This window comes from Cervus elaphus, chromosome 26, assembly GCF_910594005.1.
Source record: "Cervus elaphus chromosome 26, mCerEla1.1, whole genome shotgun sequence".
NCBI lineage: Eukaryota > Metazoa > Chordata > Mammalia > Artiodactyla > Cervidae > Cervus > Cervus elaphus.
The window spans coordinates 13455692-13480833 of NC_057840.1; the positions used below are offsets into that span (position 1 = coordinate 13455692).

Consider the following 25142-nt stretch of genomic DNA (forward strand, 5'->3'; position numbering starts at 1 on the left):
ACCACAATCTTTGCTCATCTGGTTAGCACACAGAACTACGGAAACAGTACAGATCCAAAGAGGAAAATGGTTGACAACATCCCTCTCTGCAACTATATGTAACAACACGATTTTTATATAAAAATCAAAATGCATTTGCATTTAAATTTATGTTACTGATGTACCTTATCACAATATCTTTGACCTAAAGGAAACAACTTTATCTCAAATCACAAAATCTGCATATAAAACAGGAGAAATTGAGCTTTTAGGTGAGGGAATATTAATTCCCTTGTGATATGTTCATTTTTAGTCATGTGTTATTTGGGGGGATTTTGTCTTTATAACCCCCCTGTGATGAAGGTGCAATCACTACGTTTGGCCAATGATGGAAACAATAAACATGGATTCCATACAAGGAACAATAGAGCAGAGAACCGATAGAGTCATTCATATACTACCTTTCCAGGAGACATCTGGGATCCTTAGAAGCTCAGGGGCTCTGCTGGCAGGAGAGCGTGGAGAATATTCACCCTGAGACTGACTGCAAACCTGGGAGCCTTGGGCAGGTCTTCTTAGCTATAAAATGGTGGCAGTGATGCCCATAGCCCAAGGCTGTGTTACAGGGCTCAAACGAGAGGGAGTACACAAAACCAATGTGCATTTTTAACTATAGCTGCTAGGAAAGACACAACTTGAAAATTTTGTAACATATTTATCAATAACCCAATGTTAGGAAAATTCTGAGAATCTTCATTTTGGATTGTGTTTCTGGCTCTCTCTCAAAGTGCTCCTTATTTTGAATTATTCCCTGAAAAGCCTATGCTGCCAATCAAATCTGAATTACTGCTTACCTCTACAGACCACTCTCTTGAACACTGATTACCTTTTAACCATGACTTAAGAGTTTTCATAATAGGAAATAATAGTTGTACAGAGAGGTCTGGCAGGGCTTTACAGAACAGCTTCAGTCAGGTTGACATTTGCTTTTATTAGCCATATTTCCTGTAGCTGCTCAGACAATGAGAAATCCACTTCTGTGAGTTGAACCAATTATAACTGAGCAAGTACACTTTTTTCTTGGTCTGGTCATAATGTTAAATGTTTGATTACAAAGGTCTTGTGCTTTTAGCTAAATAAGAGTAAATTTCTTTCCATTTGCAAGAACAAGCTATTTCTGCCTTTCATTCCAAAGCCTCTTAGTATTTTAATTGTGGTCTCTCAATGCCAAATAGAGTCACAAATGTAACACCCTTGAGATGGGGAAAACAATATTGTTATATTCCTTTGAAAACAAATTGAGTTCGCTTCTGGAAGGACTAGACTGCACCACTGCACAGAAACAAATGCATTGCATGATCTAGGTAAGAACAGAGACAAGTTACACATGAAGAATGGGTTTCAGGAGCAACATGGAGAAGGAATTGGTAGCTCTAGAAAGAAATTTCAAGACAGGCATCAAATACAGGGATATTTTAAGATGAAGAAGATAAAAAGGTGATGGGGATACTTTTGCATGCACATCTAGTGGAATGATACAACCACAATAAAACAAGATTTGGAACATCAGGCTTGAAATAGGAAAGGATGATTCTGAAAAGAGGCAATTCCTGGGAAAGTCTTTCCAGAGAAGCATGAAAACAGAGAAGAGAAAATGGGCCAAATCCTACTAAGTGCAGAATTAAGAAGCCAAAACAGGCCACATTAAATCAAGCATTATAGATAAGGACTCCTCTTACAGGCAATGTTGTCTGGGAGATGACCATTGCACCAAAGTACCATAAGCTTATTTTTTGGATACTTCTGTTTCATCTCTTTAAAATTATTCTGCTATGGCAAAGCAACATGTTGATATTTCATGCAACTCAAATGAATATTTTTCAGTTACTTTTAACTCTTTACTGACCATTGTATAAATATGGGATCAGAGATTTGTAGAATACTTAGGTTCAAAGAAATAGTACTAATCATTAACTCCAACTTTATTTTATAGTCAAGGATGCTAAGATTATCCCAGATGACATGCCAACTAGTAACAGAGCCAGGAAAAGAATTATGTTCTCCAAGTTCCCAGATTTTTTTCTTTTTTCTTTTTTTTAGTTATAGCTAAAATTAAATTTTCAATATTTTAAAAAGAGAACTACACCCATATAAAGTCCAAGGGACAGCAAGGATATCAAACCAGTCCATCCTAAAGGAAATCAGCCCTGAATATTCACTGGAAGGACTGATGCTGAAACCAAAACTCCAATACTTTGGCCACCTGATGTGAAGAACTGACTCATTTGAAAAGACCCTGATGCTGGGAAAGATTGAAGGCGGGAGGAGAAGGGGATGGCAGAGGATGAGATGGTTGGATGGAATAACAGACTCAATAGACATGAGTTTGAGTAGGCTCTGGGAGTTGGTGATGGACAAAGATGCCCGGCGTGCTGCAGTCCATGGGGTTGCAAAGAGTCGGACACGACTGAGCAACTGAACTGAACTGAATGGAAAGTCCAAGGGAAAAAAATTATGTTATTAAGAGAACCCAAGTAGAAATAAGCTAAATTTAAAAAGTCAGCAGTAAAGAAGTTATAAAATGAAGTTCCCTTATTGAAAGTAGAAGAAAAAATGCAATCCAGAAGAAATATTTTTGACTTTGCACTCAAAATACTTTTGGAACTTACCATTTCTTATTACCTTCATTGCTATCACCCTGGCTCAGGACAGTATAATGGGGGCATGACCCCCAGTTGGTCCCCCCGTTTTCCATCCTCGCTCCCCTACTGTCTTAAAGCATCACAAAGGTCATAATGAGTTTAAGATGTAAGATGGTTTATTTCACTCTCCTACTCAATCCTCCAGTTGTTTCACATCTCATGAAAAGTTAAGTGAAAATCACTACGACGACCTACAAAGACCTAACAAATGACTTCCTCATTTCCTCTGATCTCATCCCCTTTGTCTCCTTCACTCACTATATTCCAACTACTCTAGCTATCCAGCTTACTCTCAAGCACATCAGGGACATTCCTGTCTCAGGATTTGTACCATCTCTCTCCCTGGCCTGGAACACTTCTTACTGGTCTCTATGTAGCTCCTCTTACCCATTCAAGTCTTTGGAAAAGCGCTGTCCTTTCAGTGAGGCAGACTATGACCACTCTATTTAAATTTATTCTATTCCCCTCATACTCTTAATCTTTCTTATGGGGCTTCCTAGGTGGCACTAGTGGTAAGAGATCTCCCTGCCAGGGCAGGAGACAGTGGGTTTGATCCTGGGTTGGGAAGATCCCCTGGAGGAGGAAATGGCAACCCATTCCTGAATTCTCACCTCAAAAACTCCATGGAAAGAGGAGCCTGGCAGGCTACAGTTCATGGGGTGGTGACTGAGCACACAAACACACACATCTTGCTTTATTCTTTTTTTCGTAGCTTACTATGCTCTAACGTTCTATATCATTTACTCCTACCAGAATATAATATTAAATGTGGTATCAAAACATCCACTAAGATGTTTTGCTGCTGATTTATATTCAGTACTTACAATAATACTTAGAACATAACAATAAAGAAGTGCTTTCTGGTTGAGAGACTTGACTAAAAGAAGATCACCATGTTAAAAGACATACCCTCTGGTTTTACTCACATGTGTGTGTTTGTGCTCAGTCATGTTCAACTCTTCATGACTCCATAGACTATAGCCCGCCAGGCTTCTCTATCCATCAAATATTCCAGGCAAGAATATTGGAGTGTGTTGCCATTTCCTCTTCCAAGGGGTCCTTCTGACCTAGTGATCAAACCCATGTTTCTCTTGTCTCCTTCACTGGCAGACCAATTTGTTTCCACTCTCACCACCTGGGAAGCCCCACAAAAATACATAAATCCTACACCAGAGAAAGTACCACAGTGCTGAATATTTCTAAATCTCAAGGAAGGGCCTCTAATATGATGAAACATCACAACTGCATGAAAAATTGTTAGAAAGATACATGATTTTAATGAGAAGATTTAACTAAATGGAATATCAAATGATTTATCAAGTTGGGAAATCTAAGTATCAAAAAATTTATGTTCTCCAAAATTAATATTTAAGTTCAACATAATTTCAGCCAAAAGCCCCATCAGATGTTTATACAAAAATTAACATTGTTTTAAAAATTAATTTGAAAGAATAAGACAAGAACTTCAACAATTATTGATGAAAAGAAAAATATATGTCAGTGTTAAGATGTATTAGAATGGAATCTATAAAAATGGTTCTGAAGAATTTATTTACAGGGCAGCAATGGAGAAACAGACATAGAGAATAGACTTATGGACATGGGGAGAGGGGAGGAGAGGGTGAGATGTATGGAAAGAGTAACATGGAAATTTACATTACCATGTGTAAAATAGATAGCCAAAAGGAATTTGCTATACGGATCAGGAAACTCAAACAGGGGCTCTGTATCAACCTAGAAGGGTTGGATGGGAAGGGAGATGGGAGGGAGGTTCAAAAGGAAGGGTATATATGTATACCTATGGCTGATTCATGTTGAGGTTTGACAGAAAACAATAAAATTCTGTAAAGCAATTATTGTTCAACAACAAAAAAAATAAGTTTAAAAAAAGATGTATTAGAAAATACTGCATTGTGAGTTACTGATTTTACATTAAGACAACTCAGGTAAACCAAAGAAATAGAATAAAAAATCGAGAAACTGCCTCCAATACATATGGGTAAATAATAGTCTAGCAAATATATAGTACTGAGAAATATATGGACCAGTTTTTATAAAGTTTGATCCTCATCTCATGCAATGCACAAAATAAATTCCTCATGGAATAGAGAGTTAAATAAGAAAACACAAAAAGATACAGAATAAATTATAAGTGGATCTTACTTCAAGGCAGGTCAGGCCTTCCAAGCTTAAAACTACATAACTAAACTATGAGAATGAGCATTTTGAATTCATTAAATTAATAACTTAATTCAATTATTTATTACTTAAATTAATAGTTTGTTATTATTATCACTCTTTTTATTGTCGTTAAGCAACAACCAATATGAGACAATCCTGGATAGAAAAGCATTAATTTTATGTGATGATAAAACCTGAAGAGGGTTAAGGGTCAAGAATTAATCATTAAACATGAGGATTTAGAACTTTCACTTCCTGTTCCCAGCTATTATTACTAGACCTTCAGCAAATTCATGTTTACCCAAGTGTGCACTGCTAATGTTTCCTTGAAAAATTGAAGAGAACAAACTGAATTCATACATTGGGGTGGGGCACTAAAGATCAGAGCAAACTGATGAAACTGAAGTGAGAAGAGCTAAAGTGGATGTGAAAGTGTTAGGTTGCTCAGTCATGTCCAACTCTTTGAAACAATGACTGTAGCCCTCCAGGCTCCTCTGTCCATGGAATTCTCCTATGACTTAGGGTGACTGAAAACCTAACGTAATTTAAGAAAGAGTGAGCAACAATAACAAAGAGGTTGGAAGAAAACTTTTGGAGGTGATGAATGAGGTTTCTGACACAGACTGCTGATGCTTTCATGGGTGTACACTTGTGGCCAAACTCAGCAAACCATATATGTTCATTGTGTACAACTTTTTATATCAAAAAAAAATAAAACAAAATGGTGAAATACAGGAATAAAGAGTAACAAGCATGAAAGCAATGGAAATTTAAAGGAGAAAATGAGCACCTCCACATAAATTTTAGGAAATACAAGGAGTGGGGCAATGGTATGACAAAAATTATATGAAATTGATAACATACTTGCTTATATTTGGAAATTAAAAAAATTTGATATTCAAAAGGAGGAGATAATTGCATTGCACATGTGCAAACATACATATTTGTACATGAGATGTGCACACATGATACGTAAACACACACACAGTTATAAACAATGTATCGAGCAAGTTCGATTTGATAGGATATGACCAGAACCAACTTCATGCTTGTTCTTTTATATCCCTTCAAATCTCTGTGAACTAGTGGTTGTTCTAACTCTGCATAAAATCTTGGGGAAATCCCATAGCTTTCAGTGATCAAATAATTCATAAAAATACACATCTGTAGAATAACCACTAAACTCCAGGCCAGTTTAGCATAACCACCAAACCTCTGAGTCCTTTCCTAGTTTGAGACTTTGTTCTGTAGTTGCCTCAAGCCCTCTTGACTCGCACTCAGGATGTCTGGCTCTAGGTGAGTGATCACACCATCATGGTCATCTGGGTCAATAAAATCTTTTTTGTATAATCCTTCTGTGTATTCTTGCCACCTCTTTTAATATCTTCTGCTTCTCTTAGGTCCATACCATTTCTGTCCTTTATTGAGCCCATCTTTGCATGAAATGTTCCCTTGGTATCTAATTTTCTTGAAGAGATCTCAGTCTTTCCCATTTTATTGTTTTCCTCTATTTATTTGCACTGATCACTTAGGAAGGCTTTCTTATCTCTCCTTGCTATTCTTTGGAACTCTGCATTCAGATGGATATATGGTTCCTTTTCTCCTTGGCCTTCTGCTTCTCTTCTTTTCTCAGCTATTTGTGAGGCTTCCTCAGACAACCATTTTGCTTTTTTGCATTTCTTTTTCTTGGGGATGGTTTTGATCACCAACTCCTGTACAATGTTACAAACCTCCATCCATAGTTCTCCAGGCACTCTGTCTATCAGATCTAATCCCTTGAATCTATTTGTCACTTCCACTGAATAATTATCAGGGATTTGATTTAGATCATACTTGAATGATCTAGTGGTTTTCTCTGCTCTATTCAACTTAAGTGTGAATTTTGCAATAAGGAGTTCATGATCTGAGCCACAATCAGCTCCTGGTCTTGTTTTGGCCGACTGTATAGAACTTCTTCATCTTTGACTGCAAAGAATATAATCAATCTGATTTCAGTATTGACCATCTGGTGATGTCCATGTGGAGTCATTTCTTGTTTTGTTGGAAGAGGGAGTTTGCTATGACCAGTGCATTCTCCAGGCAAAACTGTTAGCCTTTGCACTGCTTCATTTTGTACTCCAAGGTCAAACTTGCCTGTTACTCCAGATATTTCTTGACTACCTACTTTTGCATTCCAGTCCCCTATGATGAAAAGGGCAGCTTTTTCTCTGGTGTTAGTTCTATAAGGTCTTGTAGGTCTTCATAGATCTGTTCAACTTCAGCATCTTTGGCATTAGTGGTTGGAGCATAGCCTTGGATTACTGTGATATTGAAGGGTTTGCCTTTGAAATGAACAGAGATCATTCTGTAATTTTTGAGATTGCACCCAAGTTACTGTATTTTGGACTCTATTGTTGACTTTGAAGACTACTCTATTCTTCTAATGGACTCTTGCCCACAGTAGTAGATATAATGGTCATCTGAATTAAATTCACCCATTCCTGTCCATTTTAGTTGACTGATTCCTAAAATGTTGATGACCACTCTTGCCATCTCCTTTTTGACCACTTTCAATTTGCCTTGATTCACAGACCTAACATTCCAGGTTCCTATGCAGTATTGCTCTTTACAGTATCAGACCTTGCTTCCATCACCAGTCACACCTACCACTGGGTGTTGTTTTTGCTTTGGCTCAGTCTCTTCATTCTTTCTGGAGTTATTTCTCCACTGATCTCCAGTAGCATATTGGGCACCTACCGACCTGGGGAGTTCATCTTTCAGTGTCATATCTTTTTGCCTTTTCATACTGTTCATGGGAGTCTCAAGGCAAGAATACTGAAGTGGTTTGCCATTCCCATCTCCAGTGGACCACATTTTGTCAGAACTCTCCACCATGACCTGTCCATCTTGGGTGGCCCTACATGGCATGGTTCATAGTTTCATTGAGTTAGACAAGGCTGTGGTCCATGTGATCAGTTTGGTTCATTTTCTGTGATTGTGGTTTTCATTCTGCCTTCCCTCTGATGGATAAAGATAATGGGCTTGTGGAAGCTTCCTGATGGGTGAGAGTGGCTGTGGTGGAATCTGGATCTTGTTCTGATGGGTGGGGCCATGCTCAGTAAACATTTAATCCAATTTTCTGTTGATGGGCGGGACTGTGTTCCCTCCAGTAATGGCAACCACCTACAAAAGGACTTATGCCAGCATGCTTGATCTTCCCGGACTGTTGTATTCAGAGCCCCTGACCCCATGGAAGGCCACTGTCGATCCATGTCTCCACTGCAGACTCCTGGACATTCACAGGCAAGTCTGGCTCCATCTCTTGTGGGGTCACAGCTCCTTACTCCTGGGTCCTGATGTGCACAAGGTTTTGTTTGTGCCCTCCAAGAGTCTGTTTCCCCAGTCATGTGGAAATTCTGTAATCAAATCACACTGGATTTCAAAGTAAAATTCCCTGGGGGTTTTCAGTACCTTTGCTAGATCACCAGGTTGGGAAATCTGTTGTGGGTCCTAGAACTTTTGAAACAGTGCAAGAACTTCTTTGGTATAATTGTTCTCCAGTTTGTAGTTTGTCTGCTTGGTGGCTCTATGCTGGGCCTCAGGAAGCAGCTCTATGAACAAAGCCAGTGGAAGTGATGGCATATGCCAGATGGACTATTTTAAATCCTAAAAGATGATGCTGTTAAAGATGCTGCACTTAATATGCCAGCAAATCTGGAAAACTCAGTAGTGATCACAGGACTGGAAAATGTCAGTTTTCATTTCAATCCCAAAGAAATGCCAAAGAGTGCTCAGACTACCACACAGTTGCATTCATCACACACACTAGCAAAGTAATGCTCAAAATTCTCCAAGTGAGGCTTCAATAGTAAGTGAACTGAGAACTTCCAGATGTTCAAGCTGGAGAAAAGGCAGAGGAACCAGAGATCAAACTGCCGACATCTCCTGGATCATAGAAAAAGCAAGAGAATTCCAGAAAAACATCTACTTCTGCTTCATTACTGTGCTAAAGACTTTGGTTGTATGGATCAAAAAAAAAAAAAAAAAACTGTAGAAAATTCTTAAAGTGATGGGAATACCAGACCACCTGACCTGCCTCCTGAGAAATCTGTATGCAGGTCAAGAAGCAACAGTTAGAACTGCACATGGAACAACAGACTGGTTCCAAAGCGGGAAGGGAGTACTTCAAGGCCATGTTTTGTCACCCTGTTTATTTAACTTATATGCAGAGTACATCATGAGAAATGCCAGGCTGGATGAATCACAACCTGGAATCAAGATTGCTGGGAGAAATATCAATAACCTCAGCTATGCAGATGACATCACCCTTATGGCAGAAAGTGAAGAGGAACTAAAAAGCCTCTTAATGAAAGTGAAAGAGGCGAGTGAAAAGTTGGCTTAAAACTCAACATTCTTAAAAACGAAGATCATGGCATCCATTCCCATCACTTCATGGCAAGTAGATGGGGAAACAACGGAACCAGTGAGAGACTTTATTTTCTTGGGCTCCAAAATCATTGCTGATGGTGACTGCAGCCATGAAATTAAAGGACTCTCGCTCCTTGGAAGAAAAACTATGACAAACTTAGCCAGCATATTAAAAAGCAGAGACATTACTTTGCCAACAAAGGTCCATCTAGTCAAAGCTATGGTTTTTCCAGTAGTTATGTATGGGGATGTTAGAGTTGGGCCATAAAGAAAGCTGAGCACCAAAGAATTGATGCTTTTGATCTGTGGTGTAGGAGAAGACTCTTGAGAGTCCCCTGGACTGCAAGGAGATCAAACCAGTCAATCCTAAAGGAAATCAATTCTGAATATTCATTGGAAGGACTGATGCTGAAGCTGAAGCTTCAATACTTTGGCCACTTGATGTGAAGAACTGGCTCCTTGGAAAAGACCCTGATTCTGGGAGAGATTGAAGGCAGGAGGAGAAGGGGATGACAGAGGATGAGACGGTTGGATGGCATCATCAACTCTATGGACATGAGTCTGAGCAAGCTCCGAGTGTTGGTGATGCACAGGGAAGCCTGGTTAGCTGCAGTCCATGGGGTCACAAAGAGTCAGACACGACTGAGCTACTGAACTGGACAGAACTGAACTGAACTGCTAAAGCCCTAAAGAGGCTTCCAAGTTTACAACAGAGAAGCAGAAAGTATGGTTGACTTTTTAATTACTAACTCTCTGTGTCTCCTTCCCCAACACACTAACTTTTCCTTTTCACTTTAGCATAAGGTCCAGGGAGAAAAGGGAATAAGAAGTATATACACTGTCTTCCATTGCTAATATCTCTGTAATTTAAATCTGGCAAAAGTTAAACACTGACCCATTCATTCATGGAATACTTCTTCATATTACTTAGAAATCATCCTATTTATGAATGATATTACAGTTTCCTTGCCAAAAGCTAGCCACTTACAACTATTGCCTTCAGCTCTTGGGCTTCAGAAAATACACCGATTAGTCAAGTGCCCTTCTCCTCCCTCAAATTCATATCTTGTCTGCGGAGAACCCACATACATGCTGAGTCATTGACGGAAATGTAGTTTATTCCCAGTATCACTCACCCCAGGCGGAGAGTTTCTTCCATCATAACCTCCTACTTCTTGACTTTGTAGATATGTGTCAAATACTAGCTCCTATTTTCCTCAAACTCCCACAGCCCAATGACATGATCTCCAAATGGATTACTTGAAAGCCTCATCTCAAAACCTGAGGTGAGAAAAAAGAACCCAACTTCCTTTACTCATAATTTTGGAGACAGAAAACTCAGAGGATGTGGTCAACTTTCTGAAAAATAAATCTTCTCTCCTCCCCTTGCTAACTTCTCAATCTTCCTCCTTCTCAACCTGAGGTGAGATGAAATGCTGTAGCACACTTGCTCCTGACTTCACTAGTATCAAGTTTCCTTTGGCTTCCAAGATACAACACTGGCCATCGCTGTTGCCACAGCTTGCAGGACATCATGTTCCAAGTCCTGCATATACAGTCTAGCAGCTCACTTTAAACTATGTAGGGTTCATTGGGTCACATTTAGTCTCAGATTTGGAGCAATGCTCTGGTGTAATTTCAGGGCAATGAGTAAAATGTAATAATCTGTTAGACTATACACATGTGTACCTATGCATATATGCATCTATATCTATATATCACTTTATCACAGATAAATACAGATTCACATATATATGTGTGCCTGAGCCTATATGTACATGAATAGTGGAAATACAGTACTTACCAGAAAAAAATTTAATGTGATAAGATAACTGGTGATTTTATTTTCTTCTTTTGTCCTTCTGTTTCCTAAAATGTCATGCCTTATTCTTAAAATCATTTAAAAAGTATATTTTTATATAAACATATAACAATGGATTTTATTTTAAAGGTATGAATATAGTTCAACAATAAAACAATCACTGAAAAAGAATGAACAATCAAGAAGCAGACTTTAAAGAAATTTATTATGTGATAAAAAAGCTATAGAAAATTAAGAAGAATTCCTTAATGAATAGTATTTAGACATTTTGAAATCACCTTCACAATATCAGATGAGTTCAATAATATATAATCTATACACATACACACATGTGCACACATACATGTATGCATAGCATACATCTCTATGCATGCATATATGTGATTATATATATTAAGTATATATGAAATCAGTAGTTTAAAAAAATTAGAAGTAAATAGGATTGATCAACATGTATTAGGTCACTGGAATGGGGATAAATTTAAAAGCAATACAAGCAGGCACAAATGAAATGAATAGGTTTGGGTGTATAATTTTAATACTTTCACAAAGAAATACTAAGAACCACTAGTCTGGAAATACCCCCAAATGTGACAAATTTACAGACTGTTTTTAATATATGGCTTTCAAAGGAATTAATTTAGAGAAAAATAAAGCAAAATGAAATAAGGTTACGTTTCCTTTCTTTCTTTCTCCGTATCACAAAACTTTATTGAGTGATTTCTCTATACCAGGAACTTTAATGAACACTAAGGAAGTAAACACATATATTCCCTAGCCTAAAGAATCAAAAAGTCTAATTGTCATGATAGACAAGTAAAAAACATTATAACACTTTAAGTGCTATATATGAATTGCAATAGCAATTTCATAAGGCTTGTTACAGAAACCCATTTAAGAGTACCAAACATAAGTGTGAGCTGAAGTTTGGGAGGTACAGGAGTGCAGGGAAATTTCCTTAGGACAGGTGAAAACATAGGGTCGCTTACGTGAAAGATAAAAGATGGCTTAGAATTCTAGCTCTAACTCTTACTGATAGCTCTCTGTCCCTGGGCAATTATTCTCTGAGTTTCAGTTTCCTTCTCTATAAATTGGGAATAATAGTAACACGCATGTGTGTGCTCACTCAGTCATGTACGACTCTTTACAACCCCTGTGGACTGTAGCCTGCTAGGCTCCTCTGCCCCTGGGATGGACTGCCCAACACACTGGAGTGGGTTGTCAATTCCTCCTCCAAGGAATTTTCCCGTCCCAGGGATCGAACCCGTGTCTCCTGTGACTCCTGCATTAGCAGGCAGATTCTTTATCACCAAGCCACCTGGAAGGCCTAGTAACACTCATAGGGAAACTAAAAGGATTTAATGAGAATTATTTAGTTATTTGAAATTTAATAAGTCCCCAGTGAACAGACAAAAATAACAAAATTCCTTTCAAAGATTAGAAACTGAGGAAAGAATCAAGTCTTTGCAAACTACACATTTAGTATAGTTGAAGTATAAATGTGAAGACAGATATGGAGAGAAGGCAGGCTTTAGAATAACATAGGGGATAGATGATAAAAAAAATTCAAAGGAAAACTACATAGAATTTTTAGCAAGAGACTACACAGTAAGAGTTTCCTTTTACAATGATCAATATGTCAGTGATGTGTAGAATGTATTTGAATATAGTGTGATCAGAAATATTTATTGAAAAAGTTTGCATATAATGGATGCACTTATTCAAACTTGTGTTGTTCAAGAGTCAACTGTAGTTAGAAGGTCTCAATAATCCATCCAAGAAATAATGACGACTTGAAGTGAGGAGGTATATATTCAAGAGATGTTAATAAATAGAATCTATAGAATTTAAAAATTAACAAATGGGAAGAGTAAAAAAAATTTTAAAAAAAGATTGTTTCTAGGTGCCTAGTTTAAGTTACTCAGTATACAGCATTTGGAAAGATAAGAAATACAGAAGGAAGTTGAAATGTGATTAATGTTTTTAAAGACAGTGGAGTAGTCCTTGTATTGTTACTAGTATCAGATTTTCTTCTAGTTCCAGGAATAAAGGAAGGTTACACTTTCTCATCCCCAATTACACAGGGACTACACTTTACTTTGGATAATTATATAAGTGTAGTGGATAGAGCAGAGAAGGCAATGGCACCCCATTCCAGTACTCTTGCCTGGAAAATCCCATGGACGGAGGAGCCTGGTAGGCTGTAGTCCAGGGGTCGCGAAGAGTTGGACACAACTGAAGTGACTTAGCAGCAGCAACAGCAGCAGTGGATAGAGCTAGAGCTAGAGATCTATCATTAATGCATTATTTCCAGCTCACCATTCTCTAGCCACATAAAGACAACCCGCCATGTTCCAGAAAAGGGAGTTTCCGTCAATGAAGGTCCTATTAAGGACGCCACGCTTCAAAAAATTTCTCCTTTGACAACTTAAAGTTCCATGAAATGTTAAGTTACACATACATTGAGAACATTGATGACTTCTATCATTTTTTGTGAGGAAAAATAAAAGCATCAGTTAGCCACAGCTTGGATTTTGATTCTAAAATCACAAGTATTCGCAACGGCACTGAGTCTCTTTAAATATGGTTCATTATATCTACCCATGGGTCTATAATCCAGACTTCTGGTCTTGGAAAATTATACAACGTTGAGCAGCCTTAATCACCTTAGAATTGAGGTAATAAATTTGAGACTACCTTTATTGGATTTTTGTGAGAATTAAATGACTTTACACAGGTAAGAAAACTTAGAGTAGTGACTGATTCATTGAAAGCATTTAGTTAATAAAGTTCTCCAATTGCTTATTTTTAGGCTTTTTATGTACCTCTTTTGTCTCTTATATTTTGGATTTCCTCACAGAATTCCATCATTCTTTCTCATGAGCTACACACTTGCCAGTTTCATCTAATCCTCTCCCAGAACTTCATTTACCATTTATATTTGCTGACACTTGAATCATCAACTTCATCCTGGAATTCTTTCCCAAACTGCAGACTGTTAACGTCTAACCAGACACCTCAGCTCAGACATCTCACAGATATTTCAAACCGAGCATACTTTAAAATAGACTCTTCCTTTTTCCCCGCAAAACCATCCCTCCGTGTCCTACGTTCTTGATTTAATGAGTTTCATCACCATCCATTCTGATGCTTATGTCAGAAGTCTGGATATTTTCCTTATACAGTGCCTTTTTTACTCCTTACACTTCATCAGTCACACATCCTACAAATAGCATCACCTACAATCGTTCTGAATATTGCTCTTTCAGTCACAGAGACAATTATCTTATCTCTCTTATATTTTAAGCTTTCTAATTGGTCTCCCTGCCTCTATTTGAATGGATTATCTGCTTTATAATTAGAGTGTTTTTCTAAACTAGACAACTGAATAGCTTTATGAGATGCAGTTTTTAAAATTATTTTTATTTTGTATTGTGATATAGGTGATTAACAATATAGTGATAATTTCAGGTGAACAGCAAAAAAGATTCAGCCATACATACACCGGTTGATGTTGTTACTCTTAGCTCAGTGGCTAAGACTCTATGTTTCCAAGGCAGAGAATGTGGGTTCAATCCCGGGTCAGGGAACTAAGATTCCATGTGCCATGCAGCCAACAAACAAACAGAAAACCCTCCTCACTTTATAAGTGTACAGTTCAATGAGTTTACTAAATTTATAGAGTTGTACAACTATTGCCAAAATCCAGTTTTAGAACTTTTTCACCACCCAGAAAGTTCCCTTATGCTGTCTGTTTGCATTTCATTTCTACTCCTACCCACCACCCGAGGCAACCATTTCTCTGTTTTCTGTCTCTATAAACTTGTCTTTTCTAGATGTTTTGTATCTAAAATAGAAATTTTATTGTTATTTCCCACCTGGGGAGCCTACCATATCCTCCATTTTTTTTCTCTTTAGAAAATCCAAATTCCTTGAAAAACAGGCAGTTTAGAAAGAACCATTCTTTTTTTTTTTAATGTGGAATACAACTGATCTGTTTTTCTTCATTTTTTTTTGGTATGCTAAAACACTAAAGTATAGTATTTCTTTTTAAAAGTTAGAAAGATAAGGAGAAAATGAGAACTAGTTTGTTTCAAATCCTAAGCTAAAAGTTGAAGCCGTGGGTTTAATGGGCACCAAAGGTTATTGTCAAAGGAGACTTGAAAATAACAAAATAAAGTATCTCTTGGAAAAACAAAACAAACAAAAAAAAATGACTAAAGGTAGGAGAGATGAAGAGTGGTGGTGAGGTTTGTAAGAACAAGGGAACAATCCTTAGGAAATTAGGTAAGAAGAAAGGGGTCCACAGCCATGTGGGCCTGACGACAGAAATAGGCAAAGGGTAGGTCAAGTAACACGAAAACTGAGTTCTGACCTTTGGGAACATGTGGTGTGGCAGGAAATCTAATAGCATATTAGACTCTGAGCAAGTCTCATTCGCCATCTGAGACAGAGTGATACAGAAAAGAACGGAACTACTTTGGAGCCCTGACCTAAGAACCTTGGTAATGATTCACCTTTTATATCCTGACCCTCTTTGGTCTTCGACCCTCATATTATTACACTGTGCTACAGACATTTTAAGCTTCTCCTAGATCCTGATATGAGGATCCAGGAGACAACTCAGTGGACATGAGTTTGAGCAAATCCAGGATACAATGAAGGACAGGGAAGCCTGGCAGGCCGCAGTCCATGGGGTCACAAAGAGTCGGACACGCCTGAGTGACTGAACAGCAACAGACCTTGATAAGGTTATGTCTCCACACTATTGCCAACACAGGAGTTTTTTGGGTTTTTTTTTTTTGGCTAAATCATTCTAAACATCACTCGACATCTGACTATTTCTACATGTCCAAACTTACATATTTCAACCGAGTCATTAAGTATCCTTTTCTGAGCTCAATCCCACATTTCATTGTGTGTATGTGCTCAGTCGCTAAGTTGTGTCCGACTCTGACTCCATGGACTGCCCACCAGGCTCCTGTCCATGGGATTTTCCAGGCAAGGATACTGTAACGGGTTGCCATATCCTCCCAGGGGATCTTCCAGACACAAGGATCGAACTCACATCTCCTCTGTCTCCTTCAATGGCAGGGGAATTCTTTACCACTGAGCAACCTGGGGAGCTCACATTTGAAGAGGAGATTTTAATAAGTTGTCTTCCAAATCCCAGTACTGGCCTGCAAATGAGACTTTTCAATTTCCATACTGTAACTGTCTGTTTTCCTATGTCTAATCCATTGTACAGAAAGTCCACTGAGAACAGATACTATATTTCATTCACCTGATATGTCTCCATTGCTGATCACAGTAAATGGCACATAATTAAGGCTTATATCTATGGAACTAAAATATGGAATTATATCTATGGAACTAAAATAACTATAAACAATTATAATAATTATTTTTAACATTTTAGAATAATTATTGATATAAATAATTTTAAAACACTGTATGCACAATGTACAATTAAAGTAATATTTAAAGAAATTCAAATCAATAGATTTTAAAATCTTTCTCCACAATCTTTTATTGCAATTATATAGTTCTAGTTTTTCTCCATGCATCTGTAATATGCTCTGATTTTTCTTGACTTATTAAGAATATGTTCATTTTTTGAGATCCATACCTTATTAATCCTTACTAGTCTTTTTCTTTGTATAGGTCCATAGCTCCTTTAATGAATAAAAGGTTTCCTATTCTCTCTGGATCTGTGTTATCACCAACTTGATAGGAAATTTCAAAGTTCCTAATGCAAGTCCTAGTCTTAGCTCTAGTTCCTGAAATTTATTTCAGCTAAATCTGAATTGTCACCAAAGAACTCTCTAATCATGTCAGTAATGACCTTAGATTGTGCCTAAATTTCTAACATCTGAAAAAGCTTAAGGTATTCTCCAGCTTTTTCATTACTGGATCAGGGAAGAAAAATTCTGAGCATGACAAACCCATATTTATAAGAATAAAATGCTAGAAGGAAGTGTCTTCCCTCAGGTCACCACTTCCTCATCCTTTGATGTCTTCTAGAGGCACATGAAAAGAGTATAATTGCTACAGACCAGACACATTGGTAGAAGCTGGCGTCTCTCAAAGACTGAAATTTCCTTAAAAAGCTGGTATCCAAGTACATTTAATGGATTTTTAAACAACAGGAGATCACTTCCACTTTGTGTTTTATCCTATCTCATACCTGGTGGCTGCACACTTTTTAAACATTAATATTAACATTTGGAAAGCATTTGAAAACAACAACAAGCTTCTCTTAAGGACAAATGGTATATAAAGTTTAGTGATCTAAATAAGCATAATGTCACAAGTTAAAATTCCATTCCTATCTCCTACACAATATATTGTCTAACTCCATAATTTTACAATCAACCCTTTTACATTTTGTATCTACATAAATATCTATAGGTGGGCTTTCCTGGTGACTCAGTGGTAAGGAATCCATCTGCCAATGCAGGAGACATGGGTTTGATCCCTGGATCAGGAAGATCCCCAGGATAAGGAAATTGCAACTCACTCCAGTATTCTTGCCCGAGAAATCCCAAGGACAGAGGAGCCTGGCAGGCTATAGTCCATGGGTCACAGAGTCAGACATGATTTAGCAACAAAACAATAACAACAAATAACTATAGACTTATTATATAGTTCTTGTGGTCTTTGATATATAAAATGACTCCATTTGGCTAATTTTTAGTCAATGGCCTTCTGATTTTATAAGATTTCCCCTATTTTTTCCTCTTCTCATCAGATTTAAAATTAGTTATATAATTGGTCATGGTAAACATCTTAAATAATGGTGTGTCTTACAAGACAGCTAAAAGCAACTTGTGTTTTTAGAAGTATTTTTCATCATAATGATCATGACCATGACATCATGATCATATTGAAGCTAGAGTCTGGATGAAGTATAATGTAAAAGAATTAATGCTGCTAAAGGCTGGTTGAAAGTTTGCCCTTAAATAATGCATTTGTATGAATCATTTCTTTCTCTATAAATTTTTAGAAAAATATTAATTTTTGGAAGCCTATTTTTATGCTTTCTTTCAGAACCATCTTATGCTCATTTCCTATCTTAACATTTACGTAGGAAATTTGGTTTGCAAAGCAAAGCATATGTCCTTATTTATGTAGGTCTGACATCAGGGATTAAAAGTAATGGTTGACTTGCAAGAAATGTATTTGCTCAAATAAATAGCTTATGCTTTATCAATTTTTTCTAGGCAAGGTTTTTATTCTAAAATAAATTCAGAACTGATAAATATAGTAGTGAAAAAAATCATATGAATCCATTTTGGGAACTGCAAAGTCATTTTGAATTTAGATTTCATCTGGATTTCTCCACCTGCTCTTTGGAGTTTTTTTTAATTTTAGAAGAAAATGAAGGTAGCAAACTGAAAAAGCAGCAGTTAACTATCTAGTGAGCCCACACATAACTCAATAATTCCAGGCACTAAACTCACTAAAGAAATTATAGGAAGTTGGCAATTCAAATGCCTTCCCTTTATACAAACTGTGCACTGAACATTCCAAACTGCTGATTCTTCTCCTAAGGTTGCTCATTTCTAAATAAGGGTATCCAGGTTATGGACATTTAAGAAAGTGAAAAAGCCTTTGTAAATGCCAAAAATCTAAAGTGAAATGATTTATTTCAAATTTTATTTAATTGTTTTACAAATCTACTGGAAAAATAAATATTTTTTAATTTATATTTTTGTGGAACTTTAATACTAACACTGAAAATATAATGATCACCTATTTGGTGGTGTTTTACTTCTTGACTCCACAGATGGGAGAGAGAAGCAAGGAACAGTATTGATCAATGTTTCTCATCAGCTCTTTCTCATCTACCCAGTGAGAGAATTCTCAGTTGGCAGAAAGCTCAAAGATGGCCAAATTTTTGGTTTGTCCAAGTATTTCTAAGCAGGAGTGTACTTCAACCATCCTGGAATGGAAACAATGTTCTCTGGACAAAAACTCCTTAGAAAAAAATAGTATTTTACTATTAGTTTGACAGCTTGCTCATTTTTTGCTTGCAATTTCCTTAAAATTGGACAATGTTTTCTAATGTCTTACTTTAACCAATTACTTTTCATTTAAAATTCATTCAAACCATTCTTTGGCTATTTGGCTAGAAGTATTCACGTGTTATAACTAGAGGAAAGTTTCAAAGTTCTGATTACTCTCCCATATCCAACAGCACAAAAAGTACTTTAAATATTCTGTGCTACCCATTGGGCACAGATTTCTACCTGCAAGGTTTCAGCTGGAAATTGGGTTTGGCTCATTTTCAACCCAGCACTTCCTTTCATTCTCCCATTTTTTCACTTCTTCCTACTATAGTTGGCTATTTACAGGCTAAAGCCATTTATCAGCAGGGAACTCAAAAACCATCATGTACCAATCTGTATGTTATCTGGCCCTAATAAAAGCTCAAATATCTGCTAACATACACTAAAACTGTATCTCACAGTTAAAATTTGTCTTTTTAAAGGAAGATCGTAGATTCCCTTTATTTTCCTTGTTATTCAGATTTAAATCCCCAATTTCTTAAGTATGTCTATATTTCACATCCCTTGCTTTTGATCTTTGAAAATGGCTGACACTAAGTTTCTCTATTCACAGTGAAATAAACTTAAAGCTTCTATGCTAGAACAAGAGGACACACTAAGGCATCCGTCTTCAGAAGTGCAGAGTTGGTTACAAATCCACTCTTCATGTCTTTACACCACATCAAGTTAACAAAAACAAAAACAAATCACATCCTTTGTGACTAAATCCTACGGATGACAAATGAGTGGATGTCTCTAAAGATCTAGATTTAGCCTAGGAGTGTGGGTTTCTTTAACACTTTTCAGCCACTCTGTCACACCAGATCAGAAATGAGTCTGCACCCAGCAGCAGCTGTTGAAATGTTCTCTCTCTGCACCTCCCAGAAACGATTGCTTTCCTTCTGCCTTTTTCAGCTCTCACTCTAATTCTGGTTCAGGGTTTGTTTTCTGCTCAGTTCATAGTACCCTGCCATAACTGCCTTCCCTGCTCTTTGCCTTAATGTCTCCTATGGGTGTTCTTGTCCGACAGAAATCTAGACATTCCGGCAGCAAAGTGGACACTTGGGCATTAAATGGCCAAACAGAGTTAGTGAAATGCAAGATTTCTGGTCCCAGATGCAGTCTCCAAAGGAGTGGAATATCTCATCTTTCAACCAAAGGTTTGTTTTTCTATCTGGTTATAGGCTTTTTCATCAGAATACAGAAGTTACATTTCTCCTATGTGGCACTCAGAAGTCATAGCCATATATATTCAGGACAGGCAAAAACCCCAGTGAGGATATGCTCTTTCAAACTATCTGAAACTACTTCTGACAGAGAAACTAACCATCAGAGGAGAGTTTACTCCACAACACTCTTATTTAGAACAGAATATTAGGCCCAGCTTAACTTATTTAATTGCTTTATAACATTTAATCACTTTATAACATTGTTTTCATCTGATTAAGTATCAGAATGCACAAATCTTAAAGATACTAATTTTAACTGGTATAAACCCAAGAGGAAATTTGAAAGGTTGCTTGGTGCATTCTCATCCCCCTGCCTCTTTTTTAGACTCCAAACCTTATTCTTCCAAACACTGAACTATCACATTTAAAAAACAATAACAGAATCTTCCAGTGTAAGACTTCATGGGCCTGGAGATGTGCTGTCATCTCTATTGAAATCCATCCCCCAACTCATCTGCCCAGCTTACACCCAAACCACAATTCTCAAATCTCTACTATAACTGAGTGCTTTCTTAGTTAGGTATTAGAGAACAGTTGACAATCTCACCTTGGGAAACAATTCTATAATATTCTAGCTCCTATAACCTATCCTAAGAGTGTCTTAATTTCTAAACTTCTTAGGTGAAATGTAGAGTTCATAACTGACAATGGATACCTATCACAAGTGAATCTAACACTGTGTATATTTAATTTCTTACTATTAGACAGTCTATACAACTATTCTATTATTAACAGTTCAAGAAATGATCTTGTAAAGCTAAGGAACAAGGGAAGGCAAAAGTAAACTATACAATGAAGGATCTGATATTCTTCCCTACATATGTAATATGGCATTTTAATGAGTCAAGTCAGTTTGAATAGTTAAACTCCAAATAACTCTAACAAATTATTATCTGAATTTAAGGCACTATTCCACATACAATCCAAAATCTTTGAGGCTTGCTTTCAATGGCTGCTTTCTGCCTACAAATATTTTTTTAAAATCTTATCCAGTCCCTTCAAAAGCATATATAGAAGAGCTTTAATGTAGATATCAGAAGAAATATGAAAGAAATATATGAAAGGATGACATTGTGATAATAAGAAATGGTTGTTGCAAGATTTTTCAAGTACATTATGAAGAAACTGACAGAGTTTCTGTTTAAATTCCAAAAATAATATACCGAGTAAAGTCCTATCTTCATGGTGAGAAAAAATGTTGAAAATGAGGTTGTCAGTAGATCTGAACACAGGTAAATTAGAGCATACTCTGGCATTTTAAACTGATTTCAGAGAAAATATAGCTCTTTATTGACCACACCAGAAATGATGAAACTAATCATGAAGAATTATAGACTCTCAATTGACTGATAAACTTTCCATCAAGCAGGTATCTCTTGATAACACCACTGACCTAGGATTTCCTAGCTTCTGCCGAAACCTTTTCAGGGCCAAGAAATAAGTCCCAACATATTACACCAAAAATGTCCTTCCTTTCAGTCTCAACCAATGTCGCAATGGAAAATAAGAATGCACTCTTTGCTACAAAATAGCTCTTTCAATTATAAAATAACTAACATCATCTAGCACTAAGTCATTCAAGTTTAGACTATCACTCATTTTCCTCAGTCATTCACAGAATAAAATGACTCATGGAACTTTTAACATCTTAACAAATAACTCTTAACATCTTAACAAAGTTCAGTTAATCAACATTGTTTAGAAGTGTGACTCAGAACTAGACAAAGAGTCGATGTGGGGTCTGAAAATTGAATAAACAGGAATTATTAATTTGATCTGGAATCCTACATGTATGATTTTAATCAAAGATAGCACTTGTTTTAGTTTAGCAGCTGGTGATAAAAGAAAATATATGTACTGATCTCTGCCCCTGATTCCTGGCACAGAGCTCCTGAAGCCCTTGTAAATTCCTAGGTGAAAAGATACTAGGAACATCTTCTTTTCTAATATTTGGTCTTTGACCCCAGCTCCTGACACAGGGTTTCTAAATCCCCTGGAATTTTCCGTGTGATAGTGAGAGAGTTAATTCTTAGGTAGGTTGATAAAGAGTCCGGGGCCCTCAAGGAGGAAGGAGTCTGAGATCCTCGAGGAGGAGAAAGGGGTACAGGGCTTGCTCTCAAGGAGGAGAAAAGGACAAACTTTTTTTTCCTACATTGGTTTGTCTTAGTCACATAAGACATTATTTTCTGTAAGCCCAGAGCTAATGATTACACAACAAAACTCATCTTGCTCAAGGGTGTGTTTTTCCTTAAGTTCTGTGCTAATGGGCTTGCCTTGTGGCTCAGCTGGTAAAGAGTCTGCCTGCAATGCAGGAGACCTGGGTTGATCCCTGGGTTGGGAAGATCCCCTGGAGAAGTGAGTGGCTACACACTGCAGTATCCTGGCCTGGAGAATTTCATGATGTGGCAAAGAGTTGGACAGGACTGAGTGACTTTCACTTCACTTCTAATGATTATATAGTAACAATGTATATTGTTTCTCTTCCTTAACAAGAACCTTCTGACTAATCTGGTTATCTTGTAGGAGTGGGTCTGGTAAGACCTTTCTATTGTTAGTTCTAATCTTGTTAATTTAAGATGTATCTTGTGGGAATGGGCCTAAAAGTATGTAAGCCCTTGATAAGACTAGCAGAGGGGCACTCTCTGTTCCCCTTCTGGTGTCTGTCATAAGCATTCTCTGTCCTTTTTCACTGTAATAAACTTCTGCCACACAAAAACCTGAATGATCAGGCATGGTCCCTGATCCCAAAGCTATATCTTTTCTTCTTTGGAGGTCACGAATTTCACATCCTTCACCATAAGCTATCAATAGGGGTGCCTTTTGTTCTAATAAGGTGACTCTGGGTAGATTCTCAGATGTTCTTGGATGGGGGCTGGTCACCAGAAACACCAAGCCATGATTAGAAGCTTGGAATTTTCAGGCCTAACCCCCATTCTCTAGAGGAGAGGGACTGGAAGAGGAGTTAGTAATTGTTCATGCTTCCAAGAGGAAACTTCCATAAAATTCCCAAAAGTACAGAGTTCAGAGAACTTTCAGTTTAGTGGACACATCCACACACCAGAAGGATAGTACTGTACACCCCAGAAATTCCTGACCCTCCCAGACCTTTATCTGACTGTTCATCAGTATTCTGTATCATATCCTTTAAAAACATAGGAGGAAGACTAGAAGGTTTTCTAAGCAGTAACCTAGACCCAGCATTATTGCTTTGTGTTTCTTTCCTAATGAAGCACATCAATCATTTTCATGCGACATTCTTTCAAAGGGCATTTAAACTTTTTTTAATTTATTTATTTTCTACAAATGCTTTCTTAGTAGTTTAGGGATTTTTGGTCTTCTCCCTTCTACTAGTAATAGGCACCTACTCTATCTCTAGACCTTCACATACTGCTCCCATATTTCTATTATTTGAGACAACTAGTTGTCAGTCCCTTCCCCACCAATCCTGGCTGTAGTTGGGATAACCAATGAGTTGATTGAAACAGGAGATGGGCATGTGATCCAAACTCCTTCTTCTTTTAAAAATTGGAGTCAAACAAAGAAATTACATTCTTCTCTAGTGATGAAACCACGAGATGTGGAAACTGTCACAAGTCATGTCCAATGTTTGATGAAAACGAAGGCCCACTCTGGCCATGTTCTACATCCTGTCTCTAATCAGCCCTGGATCCTAGTGTCCCCTTAGGTTCTCCAAAGGTACAGGAACTCATACTTTCATTAAAAGGAAAGGAAAAACCACTTTGCCAGCAAAACAACACAGTTTAAGGGCGCAGTCCCACAGGACTGCTGCCCACTTCAGATGCCAGTTGCAAGTAGTAGGTCCCCAGGTTATTGACAGCTTCTGTCTGACGGTTACAAATCAGAGGTCCCCGGAATCCCATCCTTGGGTTCCATTAACTTGCTAGAGTGGCTCACAGAACTCAGGGAAACCCCTATTTACATTAACTAGTTAAGAAACTTTTTGGAGGCTCTAGGGAAGAAAGCTTTCTTGTCATTCTAGCTTCTAGAGACCATCCACATTCCTTGCCTCAATGATTCCTGCCTCCACCTCTCTAATGTTCTTCTGTAGTCACATCTCTCTCTGACCCTGACCTCAAGTGAGAAAGATATTTTAAGGACTCTTGTGATTAACTTGGACACACCTGAATGATCCAGGATAATCTCATCTCAAAGTCCTTTATTTCAAGCACATGTGCCAAGTCTCCTTTGCTTTCCAATGTCCTGTATTCAACAGCTCTGGAGGCTTAGGCATAGACATAGGCATAGGCAGAGAGGGTGGCGGTTGGGGGACGGGACTTTCTTCTGCTTCCCACTAAAAATGAGAACAACATTCCATCTCTCACATCATTTGATTCAGTAATAAAAATATATTAAACAGGAGAAGCCAGACACTCTCCATGTTTAGCAGCCTGTTAATCAACATTATTTGGAAACAGTTTAATTTCAAAATGACTCTTTCAAAATTGATTTTCTGGAAAGGAAATTTCTGCTGGTTTTATCTTTTCCTGAAGATGAGTTTGAAGATCTTTATTGGATTTCCCCAGCAAACAATCAGAATGCAATCTTTGAAATATAGAAGCAAAAGTATTTCCATACCCACATCCTTGAAGCCTTAGGCTGCTATCATTCCTGAGTGTAGAGAGTAAACACAGCATCTCTCTTTGTTTTACTAATTGCTTTGTTTCCCCAAGCTGCCAGCTCAACATCTGCCAGGCCAGAACACACTCTCTCCACACACCAGAGAACTACTGCCGGCCAGATGAAGGACCTG

The 25142-nt window shown here is 37.5% G+C and overlaps 1 protein-coding gene across 2 annotated transcripts in view; it reads right to left on the minus strand.

The window, feature by feature from the left end:
* THEMIS (thymocyte selection associated) overlaps positions 1 to 25142 on the minus strand; it is a 198104-nt gene that overhangs the window by 81762 nt on the left and 91200 nt on the right. The window lies entirely within an intron of this gene.